The sequence below is a fragment of the Girardinichthys multiradiatus genome, chromosome 22 (genome assembly GCF_021462225.1).
Source record: "Girardinichthys multiradiatus isolate DD_20200921_A chromosome 22, DD_fGirMul_XY1, whole genome shotgun sequence".
Taxonomy (NCBI): domain Eukaryota; kingdom Metazoa; phylum Chordata; class Actinopteri; order Cyprinodontiformes; family Goodeidae; genus Girardinichthys; species Girardinichthys multiradiatus.
In genome coordinates, this window is record NC_061814.1 from 4823920 (window position 1) to 4841699 (window position 17780).

The following is a 17780-nucleotide window of genomic DNA, read 5'->3' on the forward strand; positions in this document are numbered from 1 at the left end:
GACACATTTTAATCTGTTAAAACGACTGCTGTCAACAATCCAGCTACTTGCAAAGATAGCGCTTTGTAAATGTAAAGCGCATCAATCTGATGAAACCATGGAAACGAAGGGAAACACCTTTGCTGATATTTCTGCTAAAATAGCTTCGAGGCTTCCCCTCACTTTGAAAATGTCAGATCTCCTATTTATAGATACAGATGTGCTGAAAGATTCACAACAATCTGCACCAGCTGCAAAAGTTAATAAAGAAAGATGACATTTATCATTTGGAAAATAAGCCAATATTACCAAAGAATTTATACAAGACGGCGGCCCATGCGACACACGGAATTTCGCATGTGTCGAGAGGGGGAATGATGCACTTAGTAAATCTACATTTCCACACCATACATTTTTCAGACTATGCAAAAAACTTTTGTAGATCATGTATTATCTGCTGCAAACATAATCCACAGGGAAACATGAGATCCAAAAGAGGCCAGTTCCCAGCAGCAATTCATCCCTTTCACACGATACACATGGATTTCATAGAGTTATCATGGTCAGGGGGAAATAAATATTGTTTAGTGGTCATAGATGCATTTTCAAAGTGGGTTGAAATATACCCTGCAAAGCACTGTGATGCACTCACAGTGGGAAAGAGTTTAGTGACACATTTCCTCCCCACATATGGTATCCCACAAATCATAAGATCAGATAATGGGACTCATTTTGTAAATAATGTAATAGAACTGTGCTCTAAAGCATTAGGGTTTCAGTTAAAAAACCATTGTTCTTACCACCCACAATCTGCTGGGCTGGTTGAACGAACAAATGGAACAATAAAAAATAGATTTAGGAAAACAATGGAAGAAACAGGGAGGCCATGGCCTGAATGCCTATCCCTGGTTAAATTATGGATGAGAATAACTCCAAATCAAACTGGTCTCACTCCATTTGAAATAGTACATGACAGACCTTTTCCATTGCCATCAGAAATGGATGACATAGGAAAAGCATAGCAGCACACATCATTAGCTGAATGGATGAATAAAATGTTACAAACAAAAGAAGTACAGTTGTCCAGTAGCCTGCCAGTAAATTCTGCTCCAATTTCACAGAACAACCTGAGGCCTGGAGACATGGTCCTGATTAAGACATTCCACAGAAAGGACTGGATCACCCCCTGCTGGAAAGGGCCATATCGTGTTCTCCTGACCACACTGACAGCTCTGAAAATCGCAGAGAGACCATCCTGGATCCACAAGAGCCACTGTAAGCTAATATCACCGTTACAGGAGCCAAACCAACCAACGGGGTAACAGGGGAAGACCAGGTACAAAGGGGTTGGTGTCCCAAAGGGCCCAGCATCTCAAACCGGTGAAGAAAACAACTGACCTGTGCCCAACTTAACATGTGGACAGGACTGATAAGCCTGAGCCTAATTCTGGTAGCAGGGCTCTTTCTCTGTTTAAGGCAGGATCCACAGGATGCAACATCACACGAGAAGAGATGGACACCGGACAGCTCTCATCTCAGACCCCTAAAGAAAGGAGGAGGACATCTTTTTCTGCAAAGTTATTGGTATCGTTACGTGTATGAAACAGCTAAAGCACAAAACAAAACAGACTGTTATGTATGTTCTATCATGCCAGTTCATTCCCAAGGCCCTACATTGTATGTGAGAAAAATGAGTTTCACACAAGCAGCATGTGCCTTTTCAATAGGACTCTGGGGGTATGTGAAGCGTACATATTTTATTGTTCCTGGTCAGAACCTGACAAGAGGAGACGGCATCCAAATGGTTGGTAAGGACAACAAAACATACACATATTACAACAATTCTCTTGCATATGCATGTGACCCACGTAACTGTACATGTGACCCCAAGAAATGGCAGCCTCTGCACATCAGTAATAAGGGAAAAGCCACACCATTCGAAGCACATGCCAACGGAAACACATTCCACCACGATTGTTTGAATAGAGAAAAGGAAAATGATTCTTCTATCTATATGGGTAACGCCACGCAGTGTGGAGGCACATGGGTCTCCAAAGGTAATAATCAAAATGGAACATACTGGATCGAGGGGGTAGCTTGGTTATGCGGGAATAACGCTTATTTCATATTACCCCCAATTGGTATGGGGTGTGTGCTCCAGATTTCACATCTGATCACACTATAATACTCAGTAAGGCAACGATGATACCCACCTTCCCCAAAAGGCAAAAGAGAGATATAGAAATGAAACCACACGACCCTATCCGGGGAACTAATGTCCCGGATGAATTTAAGCTTTGGCCAAAAGATGAGAAAGTGACACTATCTCTCCTTCCTTGGCTAGGTGTGGGGAAACTAATGCTGCGTGTGGAAACTTTAAGCTACCGATTAGGGCTGTTTTTGAATAACTCCATAATAGAAGAAGAAGGCCAAAACACAGAAATGAGTTCTGTGCGAGCCATGATAATTCAGAATCGCATGGCTTTGGATATTCTGACAGCATCAACGGGGGGCGTTTGCGTTTTGTTGAACAACACCTGCTGCACATATATCCCAGATAATATACATTTCTCAAATATAACAGGGGCGCTGAATAACCTGCGTAACCTGCAAAATGTCATGACACACGACCACCCGACTCCCAGCTCCTCTTGGCTAGACTGGATGCTCCGAACGGGGTGGATGAATTGGGTTAAGATTTTCTTATTTGCCATAGCAGCATTCCTGATCATCCTGTGCAACTTGTCAATATGTATTATCCCAGGTTGCAAATGCATGGTAAAAAGGATAGTAACTCAATCAGTCACAGTCGCATATGCAGCATTGATTCAAGGCGACACAACACTGGACCCAAAAACAGATGACTATGATGACATGTTGTAAATGAATATATCTTCAATGCCTGAGTGTATTCATAATTGTACTTCATAAAATGACCTTATAGCAGAAAATCGAAAGAAGTTGCTGTTTAAGTGAAATGAGAAAAAGTGCAATGATGACATGTACAAGGCTTGTTTTAATTCTTTTAATTTTATTACATTTTTTTTTCTTTGTTATCTTATATTGTTTTACTCTGCCATGATTGGTGGTCGCCAGGCGGAGGGACCGTGTGAGTGTTTCCCACAATATAATCTGCTTTCCGTCCGTGGGTTTGTGCTCACAGTGTTTTCTTTTACATGTATTTAATCATGACTATATTCGTGATAAAAAAGGGGGGACTGTTAGGGTTTGAAAACTTTTGTATTGTTTATCACTCATGTCTGCTCTAAGTGCCTTTCCCTCCTTACATGTCACAGAAAGGGAGATGGGGAGAGGAGTGAGTTATGCTTTTATCAGCAGCATCTGGGGGCTATTCGTACCAGGTCCCCACTTTCCCTCTTTGTTTATAATCAAGACACATGAACCCTAACCTTTCTGACCCCACACACACACACACACGCACACACACGCACACACACACACACACACACACACACACACACACACACACACACACACACACACACACACACACACACACACACACACACACACACACACACACACACACACCCTGAATGTTTGTTGAACTGTGTGTGAACCAGCATGTATAAATAAAGAGAGAGTGGTACCAACACTTTGTAGTCTGCACTGCAGAGTATGAGCTACCCTTGCCGCAAGTAGAACTGACTCTGTATCGTTCCTTGCTTCTGAGTTGATTAAATAATACCTAACATTGACGGTTCATAATTCAATTCAATTCAGTTTATTTATATAGCGCCAATACACAACACATGTCGTCTCAAGGCACTTCACAAAAGTCAGGTTCATACATTCCAATTAATCCTAATCATTGAACAGTGCAGTCCGATTCAGTTATTTATTCAAATTGGATAAAACGTTTTGCATCCAGTCAGTGACTTGCAGCATTCACTCCTCCCAGATGAGCATGTAGAGACAGTGGACAGTCCCTGTCGTTGACTTTGCAGCAATCCCTCATACTGAGCATGCATGTAGCGACAGTGGAGAGGAAAAACTCCCTTTTAACAGGAAGAAACCTCCAGCAGAACCAGGCTCAGTGTGAGCGGCCATCTGCCACGACCAACTGGGGGTTTAAGAGAACAGAGCAGAGACAAAAAGAGAACAAAGAAGCACTGATCCAGGAGTCCTTTCTGTGGGAAGGAAAAGTAAATGTTAATGGATGTAGCTCCTTTAATCGTTTTACCTAGAAAGAAAGAACAGATAAACTGAGCCAGTTTTCAAGGTTAGAGTCTGAAAGAGAGCACATATAATTAGTTACAGTAAAAGCTCAGTCAATAGCTATGTCTAGGAGAGAGAAAGGGTTAAGCACTGAAAGACAGGGCCATGTGGATCATCGGTAGAGGGTGAGAATTAAGCTGTTGCCAGCAGAAGCTTGGACGATACCACTCTCCAGAAAGGTTTCACAGCTAGAAACAGTCAGGCCAGGTGTAGCTTCTAGGAAGAGAAAAGAGAGAGAACATAAAGTTAAAAGCTGAAATAACAGCAAATAATGCAGAATTGGAGAGTAGAATGAGAGTGTAGTGAACAGAATGTAAGTGATCATTATATCCTCCAGCAGCCTAAGCCTGTAGCAGCATATCTACAGAGATAGCTCAGGATGACCTAAGCCACTCTAACTATAAGCTTTATCAAGAAGGAAAGTTTTAAGCCTAGCCTTAAAAGTAGACAGAGTGTCTGCCATACAGGTAGCAGAAATGGAGGGTGAAGTAATCATCTTTGGGAGTATGTCAAAGATTTTCTTTTTAATAGAATCAATTTTATTTTGGAAGAATCCCATAAAGTCATGACTGCTGAGAGCTAAGGGAATGGATGGCTCAACAGAGCTATGACTCTGTGTATGTTTAGCAACTGTACTAAAGAGAAACCTAGGATTATTCTTGTTCTCTTCTATTAATGATGAGAAATAAGCTGTTCTGGCTTGACAAAGTGTCTTTTTATACAACAGTAGGCTATTTTTCCAGATTACGTAGGAATCCTCTAGGTGTTTAGAGCGTCATTTTCTCTCCAATTTTCTAACATTAGGCTTTAAAATACGGAGCTCTGAATTAAACCAGGGAGCTAGCCTCCTATGAATAATTACCATCTTTTTCAGTGGGGTTGTATTGTCTAATGCACCACGCAATGATGAAGTAACACTATGAACAAGAGAATCAATTTGTGAAGGGGAAGAAACTAAATTATTACCCTCCACTGTGTTTTTCTGGGATAATGGGGAAATTAAAAGTGGAACAGATTCTTTAAAGGTTGCTTCAGCATTGTCGGATAATGATCTACTATAATGAAATTTTCTTTCAGGTGTGGAGTATTCGGTTAAATTAAACTGAAAGGTTATGAAGAAATGGTCAGACAGGACAGTATTATGAGAAAATATTGTTATGTCTTTACACTCAGTGCCATATGTCAGCACAAGGTCCAGAGAATCAGAATCAGAATCAGCTTTATTGCCAAGTTCGTACATACAAACAAGGAATTTGACTCCGGTACACTTTGCTCTTTGGTTTTGTTTTTGCATTACAGAATATACTTATTTACAATGTACAATATACACATATATAAATAAAAAGGTGCATTTGCAACATCTGTATGCTGTTGTTTTGTACTCTACTGAAAGTTCAACGGAGAAACAGCCAGGGGGAAGAAACTGTCTCTGTGGCGGCTGGTTTTAGCGAACAGTGCTCTGTAGCGGCGGCCTGAAGGTAAAGCTCTGAACAGTTTATGTGCAGGGTGTGTGGGGTATGCAGAGATTTTAGCAGCTCTTTTGTTCTCTTTTGGTGTTCTCAGCTCTTTTGGTGTTCTCCGAAGTTCCACCACCATTTCCACAGTCTTGAGTGGGTTGAGTTCAAGGTAGTTCTGACCACACCAGCCGGTCCACCAGAATGAAGACAAAGGTGGGTAGGTTTGTTAATGTTTTGAACAAAGCCAATTGAGCCTAAGATAGCATTAAAGGCTATATTTAAGCTATCATTTCAGTGTCAACATGAATGTTAAAATCCCCTACTATAATAACCTTAACTGTATTTAACGCTAAATCAGATTACAGGTCTGAAAACTGATCTAAAAATTGAGAGTAAGGGCCTGGTGGACGGTACAAAAAAACAAACAGAAGTGGTTTTAGTGCTTTGCAATTTGGATGAGGAAAACTAATGATTAAATATTCAAAAGAGTTGTAGCTATAGATTGGTCTGGGACTAGTTAATAAATCGGACTGAAAGATAGTTGCTACTCCTCCTCCTCGCACAGTATTTCGAGGAATGTGAAAATTTAAATAATTAGTAGGAGTTGACTCATTTATAGTAACATAATCCTCTTGCTGCAGCCAGGTTTCTGTGAGGCAAAATAAATCAATCTGATTGTCTCAAATGAGGTCACTAACTAGCAAAGTCTTTGAAGAGAGAGATCTTATATTCAGGAAGCCACATTTAATTGTTTTATTTTTCTTTTTAGTCTGAGTGGTTTATTTTTATTAGATTTTCCTGATTTCCTCCTTTTAGATAATTTTTTAATCTATTCAGTTTTGGCTGTGGGCGAGACACTGTCTTAATAGGGTAATGGGTGGGTAGCAGTACAGAAGCTGCAGAGAGGAGTGTTAAACTACAACCCTGCTTCCTGGTCTGAACCCTGGGTTGTCAGAGTTTTGGAGAAGTAATAAATTCGTCCAGATTCCTAGAAAGAAGAGCTACTTCATCCAAAGTGGGATGGATGCCGTCTCTGCGGATCAGATCAGGTTTTCCCCAAAATGTTCGCCAATTATCAATGTAGCCCACATTGCTTTCTGGACACCACCTAGACTGCCAAAATTACGGAGTCTGATGTTGTTTTGGCAAACTTACACACCGAAGCAACACTAACTTTGATGACCTCCAATTGACGTAACCGGGTGTCATTACCGCCAGCGTGAATTACAATCTTACTGTATTTACGCTTATCCTAAGCCAGCAGTTTCAGGTAGGATTTGATGTCGCCCGTTCTGGCCCCTGGCAGACATTTGACTATGGTTGCTGATGTCTCTAGTGCCACGTGTCTGACAATGGAGCTGCCAATGATCAGAATTGGCTTCTCAGCGGGTGTGTCGCTGAGCGGGGAAAATCTGTTAGAAATGCAGACGGGTTGGTGGTGACCTGTGGGCTGGGATCTAGGACTATGCTTTCTATGTACCATCACCCAGCCGGCCTGAGGCCCCAGCTGCGCGGGCTCTGCTGAAGGACTGCTACGGGGAGCTTCCCTCTGTGGCTCTGTGCTGGCTAAGGGGCCTCAGCTATCTGCTGGTTTTTCAACAGCGCGGAGCTGGGCATCCAATTCCGACAACCTCCTCTCCAAAAGCTACAAAAATGCTACATTTATTACACGTACCATTATCACTAATGGAGGCAGAGTCAGAGCTATGTTGAGCCATCCGTTCTCTTAGCTCTCAGCAGTCATGACTTTATGGGATTCTCGTACTCATTGTCTTCCGCTTATCCGGGACCGGGTCGCGGGGGCAGCAGACTCAGCAGAAACACCCAGACGTCCCTCTCCCCAGACACCTCCTCCAGCTCCTCTGGGGGGAGTCCAAGGTGTTCCCAGGCCAGCTGAAAGACATAGTTCTACCAGCATGTCCTGGGCCATCCTCTGGGCCTCCTTCCGGTGGGACGTGCCTAGAACACCTCCCGAGGAAGGCGTCCAGGAGGCATCCAGTATAGATCCCCGAGCCACCTCAACTGGCTCCTCTCCATGTGGAGGAGGAGTGGCTCTACTCCGAGCCCCTTCCAGATGGCCGAGCTCCTCACCCTATCTCTAAGGGAGTGCCTGGCCACCCTATGGAGGAAGCTCATTTCAGCCGCTTGTATCCGGGATCTCGTTCTTTTGGGCATGACCCAACGTTCATGGCCATAGGTGAGGGTAGGAACAAAGACCAACCGGTAAATCGAGAGCTTCGCTTTTCGGCTCAGCTCTCTCTTCACCATAACGGACCGGCACAGCGCCCCCATTACTGCGACAGTTAAACACACACAGAAGGCCTGCCAGCCAGGCCACCAAGCCACACAATACATTTTATTTCACACATTATTAAACATAACTTGAGCATAACAATTCAGACCCTATTAAGTATTTTAAATGTTTCCAACATTACCCCCTTTTGAAGTCTCAATAAGACTTCACCCTAAAATGCCCGCAGATTATATTTTAAGCAACTTTAAATCTTCAGCATGCCTTCCTGCTCCTCATCATCACCGTCTACCTCTAGCAGTGGCATCATGGTGAGATGCTGAGAAGCCTTCCCTTCAATAGTGGAGGTGATAAATCTTACCACCAGAGAACGAATACATGGTACACAACAACACCCGCACGTCACCATAATAGCTACAAACACAGCAATAGAAATCAACAAAGACATTATCAGTCCTTTCCAGTGTCCAAACATGCCCGTCATCCACTCCTCCAGGGGATTATCAATTCCAGAATGTTCATGCATGGTTGCGGAGAGGGTCTTAAGTCCCTCTAAAGCCTTTGACACTGAACCATCCGGTGCAGTGTTGTTGGGAATAAAAGTACAACACATATCCCCAAACATCGAACAGACGCCCCCTTTTTCTGCTAACAACATATCTAATGCCATTCGGTTTTGCACAGCCATGAGGGAGGTTGGTGCCAATTGTTCAGACCGGCCTTCTACTGCATCCCTTGTTAGGTTAGCTAGACGTAAAACATTGTAATGGATGTAGTTGATGCGGTCAACATTCTTATTTGGGGTCACCGGAAAAAAGGTGGCAATTATTGGGATATTTTCAAAACCTGCTGAAACTGGATCCGCGATTTTATATTCATTTGGCACTCCCCGAGGTACTCCTATGGCATCAATGTAAGTGGGGGAGCCCTGACTCAGGTCAAAGGTTCCTGTGCTCCTTTTCATGACGTGCCTTCTTCTTCTACGTGTTAACGCCCTGGTCTTATCATGAGTGGTCGTGGCAGATGTTATATTAGGTCCTATCAGGACCAGTGGTGCCTGTAGCCTAACCATGGCACACAATGCTATGGTCTTTTGTGGGATATTAGTGAGCAGTCTATGGTCTCCGCGATAATAGTAGAGTCCTGACCTTGCCCAACGTCCAATACCCCTGCCTGAAGCGGTCCTATTACACCAATCTAAGGGGATGTGTCCCACATTGATTTTAGGGTTTTGAGCAGTAAAATTAAAACAAGTATAAGAGCCATTCCCTTTTTGAGGGGTAAATGGTCCTGTTTTGGTGTTATTGGGGATGGGAGGAAAAATGCTGGCTAGTGTGGTGCAGTTAGCTGGTGTGGCCTCCTTAGTTAGTTGTATCACACACATTTTAAACCATCGTTCCTGTTCTTTGGATAACTGTACAGAGGCGACAATGCCTTCTGGAGCTACATAAATGTCAGTGGTGACAATGTCCCACGTCTTACCCTCCAGCTCATCAGCAAAGCTTTCCTGGTAGCATTCACAGTTATTTCTGTCATAAAACAGGGTGACATGCGGCGGGTCAGGGGGAGGGATATAGGGTGCCAGTGTGGAGATCCAGGATTTCCAATGAAGGAAAGAAGAGAGAACACCTCTGCATGCTGTGGTTTCTGGGTGTAGCAGGACCCAGTAAATATCAGCCATAGGATCAGGCAAGGGCTGGATTAAATACTGGCCATGTGAAAAGTTTGTGTTGCTGCCACAGGAAAGTCGGGAGCCATTAGGAAGGTGCACCTGCAGTCCATCTGAACGACACAGAATGGTTGCGCCCATTTTGATCAACATGTCTCTGCCCAGTAAATTTACTGGTGTGTCTGTGGACACTAAGTAGCTGTGGTTCAAAATGTGCCCTCCTATTTCAGTTCTTAGGGGCTTGGTGTAAGGTAGGACCTGTTTAGCCCCAGAAAACCCCATGACAGTGGTAGTCCTTGTGGAGAGAGTGTTGGGAGGGGCTTGTTTGATGGTTGAGCATGTAGCCCCAGTGTCCACTAGAAAAGGAAGACTTTGTCCATACACCGTCACGGACAGTAAGGGGTCCTCAGTCCCTCTGTCCGGGGGGTTTTGTGGGGACCCTCAATGGTGGTCCAACCAGAGACTGGCATCATCCCAGGCTGGCAGTTGGAGTGAAGGCTGCTGCTGTTGGCCTCCACGGGGTGGAACACCTCTCCCTCTGCGGGGGCGGGCTGGACCATGCCATCCATATCCACCTTGGTCATTTTTGTAGGGACATTCGCGGCTCCAGTGGCGTGGCTCTTCACAATAATAGCACACATCAGCATTTCCCCACCGCCTTGGCGGTCCTCATTGGAATCCCCTTCCCCTGGGCCCACCCCGTCCCCTGAAACGACCAGCATGTCCCTGATGAGGACCAGAGGTCATAGGCCCCTGTACAAACGTGTCCTGGTGGCCAGGAAATGGAGGAGCTCGTGGTGTTTGGGACACAGCACCCTCATACATTATTTTAGGGGTTTTATTTTCTTTTTTCTTGTCCCCTGCTTTTTGTTTTGCTTCAGCTAACTGCATTTTTAGCAATTGTGTTGGTAATGTTTTAAGTTCTTCCTCATCTTTCTTGTTTTCCTCTCTTATTTTAGATAAATGGTGAATTAAATGGCGATCCCACGTTCCATTATCAGCCCCTGGCAAATCAGGATTGTCTTCCATGTTGGTTTTAACCTGTGTGGGTAAGCCTCTTAGCACAGCGTCTCTGAACCAATCCCTCTGTGAGCCCTCATTGGCTGGATTAGTTCCTGTTTGTGTTTGCCACATGGATTTGCATTGATCCAAATATTCTCTTGGATTGGTGTTTGGATTCCATTCAAATTTAGGGATAGTGCGCCCCCTGGTTACAGGGTATAGGTCCCTTAGCGCGTCCCCTATCCACTGGGAATATCGAGTGAAAAGGTCTGAATCTAGGGCGAAGGTGGTGTGAACTATAGTTTCAACTTCTCTACAGGTGTGTGGTTTCATGCAACGTGCTGCAATCGCGTGGTAGTCACCTAGAGCCAAAGTGCTGCCTGCCGTCAGGGAATCTAAAGTTTGTAACCAAATAGAAGCCCCTTCAGTTATGGGTGGGAGCTTGTCGCAGAGTGTGGTAAGATCCCCCAGGGAAAAAGGCTTATATTTGCGCTGGCCCCCGGTTCCAGGCTGATGGAACAGGGGCATCTGGTTTTTATAGAACCCAGGCTCCCCTCTTGATGCCACCTTGTGGAGGACGCGTGGTTGCATGGTTTGAGTTTCTGGTTGGGGGGCACTGTGCTCAGGTGTGTCTTCTGGTGGTTCATGTAGGTTTGAGATGGCTTCATCATTTTACTGGGCCTCACATTCTACACTAGGAGTGGGTGAAAGCCCAAGGAGTAGATGTCTGTGGTGGAAGTGTGGCATCAGGCCGCCAGTCACCATACACAGCAACAGTCACTGAGCCTACTTGCTTAGATGGGGCAGGTGTTGCCATGGTCATGCTTTGGGGTGAATAATCTGTGCAGGTTGGGGAATGGTGCTGAGATGGAGTTAAAGGTGGGATGGGAATTGGTACACCATCCAAGATTTCTCGCAATCTTCTTAGCTTAAACTCATCTGGGCTTACTTGAGTATAAGAGCCAACAGAGAGTGCTTCAGAACAAGCTGGGTCAGTTACAGACAGAGAATCTTGTGATTCAGGTAAGAAAGAAAGAAAGTCCTTTTGATTTTCTTGTGGAGCTGTAGGGGCGGGACAAGAGGTGAGAGCAGCCTGTGGGCTGGACAACCCACGAACAGTTACACGCCCTTCTTTGACGTCAAGTACAGGGTACAGCCCTGTGGGAGGAGATGTAGGAGGGGGAGGAGACTAGGCGGAAGCAGTGGGAGGTGCATAGGGTGGTGGCTTGTCAGCTACTTCCTTATTCCTGTCAGTGTGTGGTTCTGTTTGTGTGGTATTCGATTTATCAAACATTGCATATTTTCCGCCCTGCCATATTAACACCATCTGAGACCAGAATGCCTCATTTTTTGCTGCCTTGTCCCTTATCTCGTTAAACTTGCCTTTAAACCATCCACTGTCTTTAAATTTTCCTTCGGCCACCTCCTTTTCCTTTTTCGCCTTCTTCATATTCAACCAAAACCATCTTCCAACACTTTTTCTACTCTGTTCGTCTGTTCCATCTTTTTCAACTTCCTCCTGTATTTTCTGATTCAATTTTTTAATCAACTTTTCAGCATGTTTTCCATCCTGAGTCTGCTGTACCAGTTGTCTCACAACATACACTTGTTCCTTAAACGTTTTCCAAACCGGTGCCTCTGCACTCGACCCTGAGTCATCCGTTTCCCTATCAAATTCTCCGTCCATGTTTAGAAGAAAGGTTTTCGCACCTTTCTGTAAAATGTTTTCACACCCTCAAAAGTATTGGCACCCTTCTTCACTTCACTCTGTTCATTCACTGGTCAACTGAGGCCGTCCAGAAAATATGGCACACTATGTCCCGAGTATCTGGACTATTTTGAGAGTGACATAAACACGTCTCAAGACACCTTAGTTTCCCCACACACAATCCAAACAGCAATCAGCACCCTGTCATTGTTGACACCAGTTAGGTTTCCATACAGGAATGCTGCATTCACACAACAGCAATGAAGAGTTGTGCCGTCTGCAGGGCGTCTCTCCTTTCACACTCTCATACACTCCGCCTGATAACGTCTGTTTACACAGATTATACCATCTGTGAACAGCTCATGTATTGTTTATGTGTTTATGTTTTATGCAACTTCTATCTATTATTGGAGTGCACTAAATGCGCTCCAGTTTCTAACTAGTCTTACTGAATTATCCTATTCAGCTCATAGTTTCTCATGCTGGTCTTGTTACAAATGTCATTTATAACTCACAGTCATACTCTCACTATTACTGGTCTCACAGATTCATATGACCTGTTCACAGTAATTAATCTGCTTCACAGTACTTATAGTATGTGCTTTATGTATTATTACATCTGTCGAGGCAGAACTCGCATAAAACACAGCATTCACACCCTTGTGTTTTTGCCTGGTCTCAGCTTCTGACTCCTTCAAACATAAAACTCTCAGGGACTCGAACCCTATTTAAAACTGTTTACACTTCGGAGGTCCCCACCCTCCGGGACTTCAACCCAGCAAAATCATGAATTCTCGTCAGAAAACATGTAGAGTTGCCAAACTCAGGAAACACACGAGCCTCGAACCCTTATTCAGAAGGCTTAACATACTGGTCTACACATTTTAAATTTAGCAGAACATTTCACTTACTCAGACATCTGACACCAAGAATTTAGGCCTATCGACAATGCCAAAAGAGCAGAGTTCGATTAAAACAGGTCTCCGCTTACCTTATTATGCAGTGATGGGTACCCGGTGTCAGACTTCTTTTGGTGAAGTTCTGATTTAGCCGAAAGTCCTTGCTTTTCCCAAATCACATCGGGGATCACCAAGTTGTTGAATTTTGTTACCTAGAACTCCTGCGTGCTCGTTTGTTTTGGTAAAGCTAAGTCCTGCTATACTGTTTTAGTAAAACTAAATAATAACAGAAATTAAAAAGACTGCGCAGTCAAGTTATTCTGGCCGGCCAGGAGAAACGCTGCAGCCCCGTTGCTGCTCACCACAAACGCTTCTGCCTTTCTCCCCAGCTTCAGCAGTTTTTTATTGAAAAGCCAGGCATGTACATGCAAAACAAAACACACATTCTATCAAGTGTCAGTTGGCCTGTCTGAAGTATCTTCATTGTTGCCGGGTAGAAAAACATACATTCTTATCAAATGTCAGTTGAGCTGGATGTCAGTTGGACTGACTTATATATCTAAGTCAAACACACACAGAAGCCTGACTGTTAGCCAGGCAAATTATATCTAAGTTAAACACACACAGAAGGCCTGCCAGCCAGGCCACCAAGCCACACAATACATTTTATTTCACACATTATTAAACATAACTTGAGCATAACAATTCAGACCCTATTAAGTATTTTAAATGTTTCCAACATTACCCAGAATGTTGTTAGTTTTCAATCCAGTAAATAATATTTTCCCAAAACATTATTTTGCTAGACTTGATAACTAAGTAAACACCATTAAGTCCTATTTCTCCAGAAAGATTTGGCTCTTTTCCTAAATATTTCCTTGAATATTTTCCCACTTCCTTAATAATATTTCTTAGAATATTATTTTAAGTAAAGACAGCTAATGAGACACCGTTGAGAATTACTCATCCAGAAGGTTGGTTTTATTCAGCAGATCATTCTTAAAAAAATTATTTTATTAAAATATTTTATCTGATCTTGCATTGTGAAGGGTTGTCTAAATGTTTGCTGATTATTGCCTAAGTTGGTTCCAAGACTAACTTAACTTCACTTCCAGATTCTTCAAGATAATCCTTGGTTCTCAAACATAAACATTGCATGATAATGTTGCATCACTCTTTTGGTCATGATTTTCAATCATCTTTAATCAACTTGTTTATATTGTACATAGCCCATTAGTCTTCCCTATTCTTTAATTCTGCTTGGTAGTTAGTTGGATTGTTTTAGCATAGTAAAGAGTTTGTTGATTGAAATATGTTTAACTTTAAGTTGACTTCTTTTTGTTAATAAATTGTTGTTTTTTAAGAAATTGTGTGAATTCATTCCATGTGTGTGCAGTGTTTTGCTGTTCAATAATGTCAGAGCTTGGCTCACTCTTTTCGATATTTTCCTGATACCACCAACTTACTGGGCTGGTATTCACAGGACAACAGAAATATTATTTTATGAAATTATTAATATTAAATATTAAATAATATTTTCAGATTCATAGGCACAACACTTAAGAAACCTTCACTTGATCGAGATGACTTTAAAAATGACAGACCTATATCTAATCTTCCATTCTTATCTAAAATTCTTGAGAAAATAGTTGCTAATCAAATTTGTGAGCATTTACACAGCAATGACCTGTTTGAAGAGTTTCAGTCAGGTTTCAGAGCTCATCATAGCACAGAAACAGCTCTGCTGAAAGTCACTAATGGTATTCTTATGGGCTCAGATAATGGACTTGTGTCTGTACTTGTCCTGTTAGATCTCAGTGCTGCATTTGATACAGTCGGTCACAACATTCTCTTAGAAAGGCTGGAATATGCTGTAGGGATCAGGGGAACAGTGCTAGGCTGGTTTAAATCTTATTTGTCTGACAGATTCTGTTTTGTTCATGTAAATAATAAATCATCTTTAAACTCCAGGGTTAATTGTGGAATACCACAGGGTTCAGTACTTGGGCCAATTCTCTTTACTATATATATGTTTCCAATGGGTAAAATTATCAGGCAGCATAGGATAAATTTTCACTGTTACGCTGATGATACTCAGCTTTACTTATCCATAAATCCTGATGAGCCCAACCAGTTAGATAGACTACAAGCATGTCTTGAAGACATAAAAACTTGGATGACTTTAAATTTTCTGCTTCTTATTTCAGACAAGACAGATGTTGTCGTCTTTGAGAAAATCTATTTTCATAAAATCCATGCAGATATTGACCGGAGTCTTTAAAAAAGAAACTGCTCAGTCAATCACTTAACCTGGATGGCATTAAATTGACCTCCCGTAATAATGTAAAAAACCATGGTGTTATTTTTGACCAGGACATGTCATTTAAATCCTATATTAAACAGGTTTCTAGGATTTCCTTCTTTCACCTCCGGAACATTGCCAAAACTAGAAATATCCTATCCAGGAGTGACACTGAAAAACTAGTCTATGCATTTGTTACTTTAAGGCTGGACTATTGTAACTCTTTACTATCACAATGTCCACAAAATGCAGTTAAAAGCCTTCAGCTGATTCAAAATGCTGCAGCAGGAGTTCTGATGAAAATTAAAAAGAGAGATCATATTTCTCCTATTTTAGCTTCCCTTCATTAGCTCCTTGTTAAATCCAGAATAGAATTTAAAATTATCCTTCTCATATATAAAGCCCTTAATAATCTAGCTCCATCATACATCAGAGATCTGATTGTTCCATATATTCCCAACAAAGCACTTTGTTCTCAGACTGCAGGTTTACTGGTGGTTCCTAGAGTATCTAGAAGTAGAATGGGAGGCAGATCATTTAGTTATCAGGGTCCTCTCCTGTGGAACCAGCTCCCAGTTTTAGTCCGTGAGGCAGACACCCTGTCTACTTTTAAGGCTAGGCTTAAAACTTTCCTTTTGATAAAGCTTATAGTTATAGTGGCTTAGGTCCTCCTGAGCTATCTCTATAGATATGCTGCTATAGGCTTAGGCTGCTGGAGGACATAATGACCACTTACATTCTGTTCGCTACGCTCTCATTCTACTCTCCAATTCTGCATTATTTGCTGTTATTTCAGCTTTTAACTTTATGTCCTCTCTCTTTTCTCTTCCTAGAAGCTACACCTTTTCCTGACTCACCCTCTACCGATGATCCACTTGGCCCTGTATTTCAGTGTTTAACCCTTTCTCTTTCCTAGACATAGCTATTGACTGAGCTTTTACTGTAACTAATTATATGCTCTCACTTTCAGACGTCAACCTTGAAAACAGACAGAAAGTTTCAATGACACCTACAGATGTTCCGAAATGCATAATGAACACTAAGTGTTGTGCGCATCCTTTGAGCAATGGTGTTAAAAACATCTATATGTGAGCTCTGTTCTGCAGAGCAGACTTGATACCCTGTACTGTTCTCCTTGCTGCATGAATAAATAAAGCTGATTGAGTGTGCTTAGCTTTGATTAAGGATCACTCTTTAATCAGAAACTTCCAGTTCCCTGTGCATTCTTCTGTATTTAACACTACATAAAGACACATGTTTATGCATAATGTAATTACCTACCAGTTCAAGGATTTTCTAATCCAAAACAGTCCACTAAAATGCATAGTTTCACATGTATACAGGCACTTGAACATTTTATTAAAACAACCAGTTTTCCATTGAATGTTAAATAGGCAAGTCTTTATTTTAGTCATATATGTTGAATATAGACGTGTTTTGTGTATTTATACAGTATCACCAATTATGTTTCATGGCAAAAATAAACACCATAAAGAGGTCTGAACCCAGACAGGCTGGAACACTGTGTTTGGAACAAGGCTTGACAATCACTCCCAAAACAGTGTTTTCTTTTTCAAAATGTTGTAATGAGTACTTTAAGAAGGGCCGTCAAAAAAGTATTTCTGACAAGAATCCAGGTGTGTGTTGTCTGTGTGTGCACCTGTCTCCCTGAGAAAGCAGGTTCAGTTGGTGGGCGGAGATGAGCTGCTGCAGTCCTTCGCACCTGCGATTTATCAGGCTCTTAAGTGGAGCTTAAGAGGAGTGTCAACCTTAGTGGTACCTCTAGCCCTTTGTGTGACTTCTTGATTACTATTGAGTTTTTGAGAAAACTAACCCTGGCTTTTCTTCCACTTTTAAAGGTTACCTCCTGAAAGCCTTCCGGTTCACCTCTTCGACGAAGCTCGAGCACTCTGACTCTCACACATCAGAACAATAACCTCCTGGATTTCAGCATCACAAACAGCACACCCAAAGCTCCTTGTCAGCTCCTTTCTCCTGAAAAACCTGTCCGTCCTCCAACTAACCGCTCCACACTCTGCCACTCAGACAGCCGTTCTCGACTATGTTGCCACCTCCAAGCCTGGATCACTGCCTTCACCAATAAGCCCTAACAGTTAATCTCATCTTTTTTTTACCCCTTGTGCACCCTCCTTCTTTTTACAGTGGCTTGCCAGTCCCGAACCGTTGGGTCAGCTGGGTAATTTCACTTTCCTGGGGCTTTACCTTCATGGGTTAATGACCCTAGTCTGAAGTAGGTCTTTTCAGCTTTCACTG